Source organism: Vigna unguiculata, chromosome 5, assembly GCF_037176805.1.
Source record: "Vigna unguiculata cultivar grain cowpea cultivar isolate G323 ecotype 2 chromosome 5, ASM3717680v1, whole genome shotgun sequence".
NCBI classification, from domain to species: Eukaryota; Viridiplantae; Streptophyta; class Magnoliopsida; order Fabales; family Fabaceae; genus Vigna; species Vigna unguiculata.
Genome location: NC_140796.1, coordinates 42,177,293 through 42,188,712, shown reverse-complemented (window position 1 = coordinate 42,188,712; position 11,420 = coordinate 42,177,293). Strand labels below are relative to the sequence as shown.

The window sequence follows — 11,420 nt, the reverse complement described above, 5'->3', positions numbered from 1 at the left end:
CATATATTCTCAAGTGTAAATAAACATACTTTATTTCCCAGCTTTTATGTCATTTCGTTTACCAAATGTGTAATTCACATGATATATGAAGTACATTTAGAATAAAAAGCACAAAAGTTATCATTCTTTAAAAGTATAATAATTAGCATTCAAACATGTACCTCCTCCATCCAAATTGCATAATCTATACATAATACAAATAAAGGTAGCACAAAGTGTAAGTTTTTTCATCAACCACAAAAAACAGAACACACAAAATTAATTAAATGTAGAAAGCTTAAACACTATTTTTTTGATAAGTGGCAGAATGTGGCTCTTACACATGTGATTTTCTCATTTTACTTTAAATTCAAAAAGAAAAAATCATCTCCTTTGCTAAAACCCTAATTCTTTCACTCTCAACTCTTCTCTCACCCTCTGCTGCCTCACTCTCAATTTTTCTCTCACCCTCTACTGTCTCACTCTTCCTTTATAAGCAAAACACTATCTTTTTTCACTCTCAATGTTGCCGCCTCACTCTTCCTCTATGAGCAAAACCCTATCTTTTTTCTCTTCACCACTGATTTGTTTTTTCTTCTCTACTGGTATAGGTTTGGGTTCTGGCTTTCTCATTTTATTAGGTCTCGAAGGTTTTAGCTTTCAAATTTTATTGGGTCTCAAAGGTTTGATCATCCTTTCTCCACCACTTAATTTTATAGTTAGATATTTAATTTGTTTATCATTTTCTCTTCACCACTGATTTTTGTAGTGATATATTTGATATGTTCTTTGTTTTTTTTTATCATTTTTTTTTGTTTTTCAGATTTTGAGTTACCGTTTGACTTTGCGATATGAATTTCTCTCGGGTTCTGGTTTTCGTTCTTGCTCTTCTTTTATGTTTTTTTTCACTTTTTGCCATGGTTCTCTATCTCTCTATTTACATGGTTTATGTTTTTTGTTTCTATTTTTTCTCTTTTTCAATACTTTACGAAACATATTGCTATAATACTAATTGTGTAAGTTTCGTTCATTTATCTTTGTTTGTGCTGACTTTATTTGTTAGTGCTACAGGCTTTCACTCCCAATAAAAAGGGTTGGAACAATTCTATGATTGCAAGCCATGGAGAAACATTCGCAAATTTGTATTTAGCATTAACTTTTATAGCATTAACTATGTTATGTGAATACTCTGGTGTCAACCATAAATAATTTAAGATATGGATTGCTCTCGAAGAAAACAAGATTGAACAGTGGTGTTTTGTTTCTAATTTTGCCAAACCATTGTTTATATCTAAAAACTTTGATGTCATTTGCATTCAGACTACATATAACTATCCATTTCTTTCTGCCTTTTTTTGGTAAACACAAAGTGTTTAAGGTTTCTACTTGGCATTCAACCCACATTTCTATTATGTATATATTTCTTTTTTATGTTTTTATGTTGTGGATGCAGGGTTGATGCCAGTGAAGCTGCTATCATTTTACTTCCTTCAAATATTATAGTTTTTACCCCGAATTCCTCAAGATTCTGTCTATCTGCAATAGAGCATGTCACTCTAGATTGGAATGAAGTAAGTCTTGCTCATTAACTGTTTGAACTTTGGAACATGTCATATTTAATTGGATTATCATCATTGATATACTTTTTATTGTAGTTTCTATGAAATACAAAGATGGGATTCTCATGGTCGCTGATATGGGAGGTTTGTTATTCAATTGGCTTTTATCTTCCTTTTGCAAAATGCTCTTTATCTAATTATTGTGGAAGTTGCCTTCTTGGAGTACTTTGTTTTAAAGAAATGATATTATTGGAGAAAAAAAATTTAGCATGGTAGGAGTAATTGATTTTTTATTCATGAATCTACCATGTCTGAAAAGTTCATTATTGTATCATTTGAATGGGGGATATGTTGATATAGGTTCATATGGATCTACCATGCAGTACAAGAGTGTTGAGCGTATCAAGCCTATTAGAAAACATTATCTCCTTGGTGCTAGCGGGGAGATAAGTGACTTTCAGGAGATAGTTCTACACTACCTTGATCAGCTTATTTTAGTCAATTTTTCTTTTAATAATTGTTGTTACTCATTGTTAACCGGTTATCTCAAATAAGTTTAATGTTAAAGGTGTTATGAGTTAAAATGGTTTCTTAATGCTTGGGTCTGTAAATATTTAATATAGTCAACAAGGCAAGAATCAAGGTAGATTATTTGGGTATGTTAACTATGCTAAAGAGCAATAATCAAATTAAAAAAAAAACAGAGTAGATGTTGGGAGGAGATGAAAATTTTATTGTGTATGATTACATGCCTAATCATAGCTTGCTCACACATTTGCATGGCCACTTGCTAAGGAATGTCAGTTATATTGCGCAAGAAGAATGAGCATAGCAATTGGAGTTGTTGAAGGTTTACTGTAAGTTTGCCTTCTTTATATTTTTTGTTTCATGGTTTTTAAGTGAAATCACTAAATTCATAGATATTCTTAATATTTATGAATGCAATGACAAATATACTCTAAAAAGATCCCAAAAATTATTTATTACTAATGTTAACACTCTTACTTTCCGCAAGAACAAGTCTTTGTGGCACAAATAGAGGGGGAAGGTTTAGCATGTTGATGGAGACATTCAATTACTTTGGCATTGAGCTCATGGATACTAATCTCATTGCTACAAAAAGACCATTTATGATTACAGGTGATTCTGAGAATGATAATAATCAAGACTATTTTTTACTACAATTATTTATCAAATTCATAAGAGACTTAAAGATGAGATGTGATTCATCTTTTCACTACTATAAATATATAGGTGTTCATGCTTACTTGACAAACTTAACAATGTGATAAAATAAAATTCATCCAATAAGAAATTGCTTTTGATTTTGATCAATTTTACTTCGGGAAGTTTCATAATGTTCGAAAAGTATAAACACTCATGCATGTTTTTCTTTGAAAGATACTGAGTATTTCATACAATTCCATCAAATTATAAGTTGATTGAAGGAACTTTATTCCCAGTAAGCGGACAAGAAGGGGAGATCCCTCCATAAAAAAATTGCTTTTTCCTGCACGAAGGTACAAAATATAAACATGTCACTAATGTTTATCTACATCTTCGTGTTTTAAGGAAATTAACTAAATTTAATGGCAGCAGGAACTACAACTATTGAATGAGAAATGCAAACTAGAGAGACAATTCTCTGAACTAAGAATGGTTAGTAAATGTGTTTGTTAATGTTAGATTTTTATTAGACAGTTGATGAGGAGCAAAGTGAAGTTATCTCTCATGTGCGTCGAATGATTTGGCTGGAAGAAAAGATTATCTTGAATAAAATTTAAAACTTGCTAATGATTTGAAAGTAAGTATAATTTCATGATGATATATGTATTTTATTATTCTCTTTTCATTTTTTTATCATTTTGTTGTTACTTTTATAGCTATTTTTTATTGGTAGACATGGTTATTGACGACGATTAATGGCTTTTTTTATTTAAATTCATTTTAAAATGGACCCAAACTTAATTTTTTCCTATACAAGGACTTGCTGCTGTTATAACTTCATATGATGATTGCAAGTATAAATGACTATTAATGACTGAGATGATACACATTCATTATTGTGGTTGTAGTTGTTTTGTTGTTGCTCTTGATAATATTATAATCTTACTTTCCAAATAAAACCAAGTCTTACTGTTGGAAGTTGTTGCATATGACTTTGTTCAAATTTTCGTGCTCTCAAACTTTCTTCTCTTGGTTTAGAAATCTTTTGTCTATAATGGTCATGATATCTTTAATCTATATCAGGAATTGTGATTATGATGGATTGTGAAATTTATTTGTAGGACATGGTTGGTAGAGAACAATCAATACAAAATCTGATAAAATTGGAAGTGATTTTTTTGTCAGGATTTCTTAATTAGCTTTTAACATTTTTGCAAGGTGTTATTTTATTTGACTTAACCGGTATTGCAGCAATTTTTGGAAATAGATTATAAACATGTATTATGAATATTGGTGCTCACGTGACATCATTTATATTGTATTCTATTAGTTATTCATTCATATGAATGAAATTTATTTCATTGATTAATAGTTAGAGACTTTTATTTTGTATTCTATTACATATTTCCTATAAAATTTTACCTCCCTCCTTTTTCCACAATTAGTGAATTTAGTATGTATAAAAAATTTGTAGTTTAGATAACAACTAGGTTGAACTGAAATTGTGTATGTATATTATACATTTTTTATGTGAAATTGTTCCTTTATTTGACTATCTGGTATGTTAGAATAGGAAATTCCATTAAGTGCCCCCTGTTATTGAATGCCAAAGACAATTCCTTTTTTCATCTCTTTTCATGTTAGTATCTATTTGAGTATATACTACTATACTATATGTATTCATCACTGAAATGCTTTGTATTAACTATTAACTTTTTTCTTTCATCTTTTTATGTACTAACATATGCACATGTATTAATACGGTTATATTTAAATATTGAAGATTTTATGGTCTTATATGTTCTATCTATTCTAAGGTGATGATGATGGACGAGCAAATTTACATTTACTGGTAGCACATCCAATCATGCATTAAGCGTGAAGTACTATAAGAAATATTTGGCACTGCTAGGTGCCACAATAGCAAAAGCTTTTTATCTTCATCTTCTGTGGTCGTTTCATGTTTCATAATTATTCTAGGACACAATATGTACATATATGCTTTATGGATGACGTGGAAATGTTGCTCTCAAAGGTTCTTTTAGACTATAAATTTACATTGATAGAGGAGTTTGTGTGGATGATTCTAGCCAATTTTACTTGCTTGGATTTACCCACCCAAGAGACATTAGATTGTGGTGGATTTTTTACAAACAAGAATTGAATACGTCTTCAATAATTAACGCATACTTCACTCATGTTGATTTGCATTTTTTTTAGAAAAACTTGAAATAAAAATTAACAATAAGTAGATCAAGTTGTTTTTCATATATTCATATTAAAAATAAGTAATGCTTTATATTTTTATTTCCAATGTCTACGACCAAAATATAAACACAATACGGAAAAACAAAAAAAAAAATTGTATCCAAGTATATCAAAATAAAATACAAAATGCATTAATATGTAATTTGATTAGGTTCAATCCTTTGCATCCTGGACTTTTGAATGTCTTCTATGTTGGACTTTGGTGCAAGTCTTTCATATTTGTCTCTTTATTAAATTTTTTATACTGTGATACTAGTATTAAACCTTACTTAGAGGGCAATATTTTGTTTAGTAGAACTCTTACAATGTATTGTTTTTAATGAGACTTTAGTACTACTGCAACCGCTAAGGACGGTGAAAATGGAAACACTAAAGAGCAAAACGTATAAATTCCAAAAAATCATCACGCTTGAGTTTGTTAAAGAAATGTATCCCTGAGTTTGCTAAGTTCTGATCAATTTTTCCAATTGAATAACCATTTATCGAAAATTGGTTGGCACCATGGTGAATAAATTTTTTCAATTGAATAACCATTTAAATCAAATATTAGAAATGTGAATAGATAAGTTACTTTGTTGATCTTCTTTTTCTTTTTCTTCTACATATTTTTCGTGTTCTCCTTTATTAAAAAATAAATAATCTTTACAGATTTAGAATATTACGTATATATTAAAAAAATATATACCTAAAATTTTGAAAGACATTTATTATGAATTTTAATCATGATATAATTATATATTAAAAATATTTATTTACAAAAAATATGAATTACATAAATATTAATATTTATTTCCTATATTATTAGTATTCAATACTACCTAATACACGTCAAAAAAAATTATTTTAGTCTACTACAAATACAATCAGGTAATAGTAAGAATTGAATATTATCATTATATATTATTAAATAATAATAATATAAAATTTGTACCGTAGTATAATACTTAATCAACTCAAATAATAATAACATTTAAAACTAATTATATAAATTAATTATTTATTTAAATATAATAATAATTATATTAATATTTTTATACAAACTAAAAAAAACAAATAAAATATAATTTATTTTATTTTATAATATTGTGTGTAGCATTTGATTGTGTGTCCATTTTGAATTATAATATGTAAGCAGAATTTGATTGTGTGTAGCATTTTTTGAATGAAATGTTTCGATTGTTGTACTGATTTTTATATCTTTTAGCATTCTTACAGAACTCAAATGTTAGAATGCAAAAAAACATTTTAAATAACCATAAAAGTATTGCAATTTAGTTTAATACAGCAAGATATAAAAAAGCAATACATCAAAGAAAATTTAAAAAGAAAACATCTCCTTGTTGAATATTGTGTGTAGAAACAAATAATAGGAAACAATAAACTGATCAAGTTAATCTGAATGCATGATAAAGGGTAATTGTTTGGGACATTAGTAGTGAGTGTGTGAGCATTCAGAGGGATGACAACCTCATATCCTTAATTTTTGCTGATTTTTTTTTTTCATGATATGATAAATTTTAGGTTTTTCTTTTATAATTGTAGTTTGTTTCGAGTTTGTATTACACCTAGGCGGCCTAACAAAAATGTTTACACTTCTCATCCTTTGCCGCTATAGGTATACCAACACAGGCTGGGGGACTGGTGTACTACACCTAGGCGACCTAACATGATTATAACAGTAAAATCTGCCTACATAATCCCCAAGCATGCAAATAGTTACCAGACAAATCAACGGACGAGTATAGGCGAACCAGGCCGACTACTTTAGAGGACAAGACGACATCTGCCGACTACATGGACTCTAGCAATTAAAGGTACGCATTCATTAATCCCTTAATCACGAGATTTGACTTTCTGAAGCACCTGCTGACTTGATCGTCGGAGTCTTCTCCGCAGGTAACCCCTCACGGGTCCAAGCCAAGGGACCAACAGATAGCATATGCGAGCTGGGAGGACGCCTAGTAGAGGGATTGCGGATTGAGGTAAGGTGATATTTGTGTCTGACATCTCTGATTTGTTCTTTGCAGGAACAGAGTATTTAAACTCTCTCATTAATATTTAATTACATAATTTAATATTAATTTTAATTTTTTAGTACTTTATTTTTATATTGTATACTTTTCAAACATGAAATATTAAATTTCGCTTGACCTCGACTCCTAAGCGATGTGGAACTTATTAGGTGTACCGGAACATTAAATACTCAGAACTGTTGCATTCATTTATAAACATGATAAAATTGATATCTCCTATTCTAATATCATTTTTAATTTCTTAATTTTTTTCCATTTACTAGAAAAAACAAAATTCATATTCTAAAAAAATAACCCGTGCGTTACACATGTCAAAATTCTAGTATTTAGTAATATCCAAACGAATAACACATTCAAATTGCATAATATTTAGTAATATTCAAACGAATAACACAGTATCTAATAATATATAATCAAATAAAAAATAATATATTAATATTCAATTAAATAATGCAATATATTTTAAACTTATTTGAAATTCCATTAAGTAATCACTTATTTATATATATATATATATATATATATATATATATATATATATATATATATATATTATAACAAATTTAATAAGAAATAATATATTTTATTTATTTTTGACACCTATAAGCCTAGTCTAAAGAAGCCATATAATAAAGTTTTGCAGGGAGTACTCACTTATTATGGTGTTACATCGACAAATAAATTTAAGTACGAGTAGAAGAAAGTAAATAAGAAGACTATGGTCATTATATAAGACAATGGATAAATAAATTTATTTATTATGTAGTATTAGGTGAGACTCTAAATTATAACTTATGGAAGAAATTAAGTGAATTGTTTAAGTCCAGAAATTTCTTGAACAAGACATTCCTTATTAAGAAGTCAGTAAATGTGAAAATACAAGGATGATTTCTTAATGATTGAACACTAGAGTGATTTTTAAAATATGGTGAATTATTTAATAACTACTGAGATTGTGTTAGATGATGAGTTACTTGCATTTTTGTTGTTTAGCTCATTCCTAGACAATTGAGAGACATTACTGGTATATCTTTGAGGAACTGGGAGTGACATGGTTAAGAATAACTTATTAAATGAAGGAACTATGAGGAAGATCAACACTAAGGTTATCTCCCATACCAAAAATGAAGTTTTAGTTATAGAGTTGACAAATATTTATAGAAATTCTTGGAGATTTATGATGTGTTTGTTTCAGCAATTGAGATCTCGAGACAGAAAAAAAAAAAAAAAGCAACACTAGTTTGAAAAACGATGCAATAAATATCAATAGAATAGAAAAAATGAGAAGATTTGTTATCTCAAACTTTATCTTCATGTATAAGAATATTTGCAAATAAAGTTAACGATACCTTATTATTTTATATATGAAATTATATACTAATTGTATTTTTAATATATATATATATATATATATATATATATATAATGTTTTTATATGTTTTTATATTATATTAAATATATATAATTAAAATAATAAAATAATTTAAATTTTGATATTTATTGAATATATTTTAATTTGTGATTTTAGATATTATTTTTTAACAAAAAATTATAATAATGTTTCTTCAAATATATTTTAATTTTAATTTATACTTTATAAAATTATTTTTTATATTAATTTATTTTATATATTTTTATTTTGTAATAGTAATAATATATAACATTTTTTTTATCAATTATAATATTTACTTTTAATCTATAAAACCTATCACATTACACATCAACTTTCATCTCAAATTCATTCATTTCTCGTTATTTTTTCCTTAATCTAAACAATCCAACCTTCCCCTCAAATTCACTTCCCTAAATCCATGTTCAAAAACAAGCATAGTCAATTTTAAGGATTTAATGATCGTAGCAAGTCAATAGATAAGTCAAGGCCAAAGAAAGATATCACATGTTTCCATTGTAATAAACTAATTCACGTTATTAAAGAGCGCGTGATCCTTGAATAAGGGAGATCAAGGGACAAAGGAAATAATAACAATTGAAGAAAATATAAAGATAAAACCACTTATACAGTTGTGTTTAATGGTGAAGTTGTAATTGTTTACAAAGATGACTTTGTTAATCTCACTAACCAGGAGTATGAATGGGTTATTGACTTTGGTGTCTCATTTCATGTTACATCACATTGTAATTATTTCACATCCTATACTACTGGAAATTTTAGGTGAAGATGGGAAACCAATGGGTAAACAAGGTTATCGGCATTGGAGAAATGTGGTCAGAGACTAGTATCGATTGCAACATCATTTGAAGAATGTTAGACATGTCCTTGATATTCACCTTAACCTGGTCTTTGTACAAGTACTTGATGATTATGGTTATCATAATTCCTTTGCTTATGGAAAATTAAAGTGCACTAAAGGAAAAATGGTGGTAGCAAAAAAGGAGAACTGAAGTACTCTTTATTAGACATCAATAGAGTTGTCTACACCTCAAGTGAATGCAATTGAGGATTGTTCTATACTATGGCATAAACAACTTGGTCACTTGATTGAGAAGGGCCTTATTACACTTGCAAGACAAGGGTTGCTTTCCAGTGGAGGTACATCTCTCCAAACTTATTTTTATTGTCTTGTTGATAAGCAATATAAAGTTTCTTTTCTCATTTATCCTCCAAGTAGAAGACCACATATCTTGTATTTAATCCATAATGTGCAATATTAAAGGTTGCTCTTATTTAGTCTTCTTTATTGATGATCATTCTATAAAGGTTTGGGCTTTTGTTTTGAAATTTAAAGGCCAGGTACTTTATGTGTTTAAACATTTACATGCAATTGTTGAAAGAGAAACAAGTAGGCTATTGAAATATGTTAGAGCAAATTATAATGGTGCATGCATGGGTCCTTTTGAGCATTATTGCAAGATCATAACACTAGACTTGAGAAGATAGTTCCAAAGGCACCTCAACACAATGGGTTTGCAAAGAGAATGAATTGCAAAATTAATTATATAATTAAATCCATCCTCTCACATGTGAAATTTTATAAAGCTTTATGGGGTGACACATTAAGAACTGCAATGGATATGGTTAATCTTTCTCATTCTTTTCCTTTTGATGGTGATGTACTTGAGAGGGTGAGGAAGAAGAAAGATTTTTCTATAGTCCTTTGATGAAAGTGTTTTGTTGTAAAGCCTTTGCTCACATCCCTAGACATGAAAGATCTAGGCTTAATAGGAAGTGTAAACATGATTCTTAAGGACCAAACCATTAAGGACATTTATAAGAAAGATAAGCCAAAATAGATTACTCATAGGTGCATTGATATTGAGATAGAACCTCTTGCCAAATTTGTTAATCATTGAGGAGACATAAATGTAAATTTGGAGAATGTAGTTGACATGTCTAAGATTCAAGTCAATAAACCAACCAAACTAGTTCCTCCTTAACCATATGTGGAGCCTCACTTGAGAAGATATGCTAAAGAGAGATGTTCTTCATAGAAATATTTCCATGATGAGTTTTTTTTGTTGATTTATGGGATATAGCGTGAAAGCTATGAAGAAGCTATGTCGCATGAAGAAAAAACAAATGGTATAAAGCCATGCAAGACGAAATGAAATCCTTGTATGAGAATCATACCTTTTAGTTGGGGAAGTTGCCCCAAGGCAAGAGATCACAAAAAAATAAATGGGTGTTAAATTTGAAATAAGAGAAGAATGACTCATCCAAGGTATAAGGCAAGATTGGTTGTGAAGTTCTTTAGTAAGAAGAAGGGATTTGATTTTGAAGAGATATTTTGACCTATGGTTGAAATGTCTTCAATCAGAGTTGCACTTGGCTTAACAATTAGTTTAAATATAGAAGTTGACAAACTTGATGTGAAAACAACCTGAAGGTTTTATAGTCAAAGGTAAAGAGAATCTTGTTTGCAATTTGAGAAAGAGTTTGTATTTGCTTAAACAAACTCCAATGTAGTGGTATAGAACATTTAATTCCTTCATGATGGATCATAGGTATGACAAAACCTCTTTTGATCATTGTGTTTTTGTGAAGAAGTTTTTCTAATGGAAAATTTATTATTCTTTTACCCTACATTGATGGCATGTTGATTATTGGTCATGACATAATTGAGATTCAAAGTCTTAAAAGAGATTTGAGCAAGTCCTTTGCAATGAAGGATTTGGGTCATGCAAAAAACAAATCATTGGCATAGGAATTGTTCGTGACATGAAGAATGGAAAATTGTTACTGTCCCAACAAAAATATACTACAAGAAATATTGAATTTACCGACGGTCAATATTCGTCAATAACAGGAAAAATCCGTCAGTAAAAGTATTTTTTTCTGACTGATTATTGACGAACAAAAATCCATTGGTAAAAACATAGTCAATAATATTTATCGACGGATATATCCTTCGATAATTATCAACGAATATTTTCATCAGTATATATCCTTCGATAA

The 11,420-nt window shown here is 28.9% G+C and overlaps 1 long non-coding RNA gene across 5 annotated transcripts; it reads left to right on the top strand.

Moving 5' to 3' along the window:
- The first annotated feature begins 391 nt into the window (after positions 1-391).
- On the top strand, positions 392-3,390 carry LOC146886455 (uncharacterized). 5 transcript variants are annotated; one of them, XR_014995151.1, is made up of 7 exons: positions 392-662; positions 803-1,550; positions 1,635-1,682; positions 1,899-2,395; positions 2,554-2,678; positions 3,002-3,058; positions 3,138-3,390. It is a non-coding gene; the product is annotated as an uncharacterized LOC146886455 (long non-coding RNA). The 5 variants fall into 5 exon arrangements; XR_014995150.1 differs by having other exon boundaries at positions 3,002-3,390; XR_014995152.1 differs by lacking the exons at positions 3,002-3,058; positions 3,138-3,390 and having other exon boundaries at positions 803-1,121; positions 1,433-1,550; positions 2,554-2,869.
- The last annotated feature ends 8,030 nt before the right edge of the window (positions 3,391-11,420 follow it).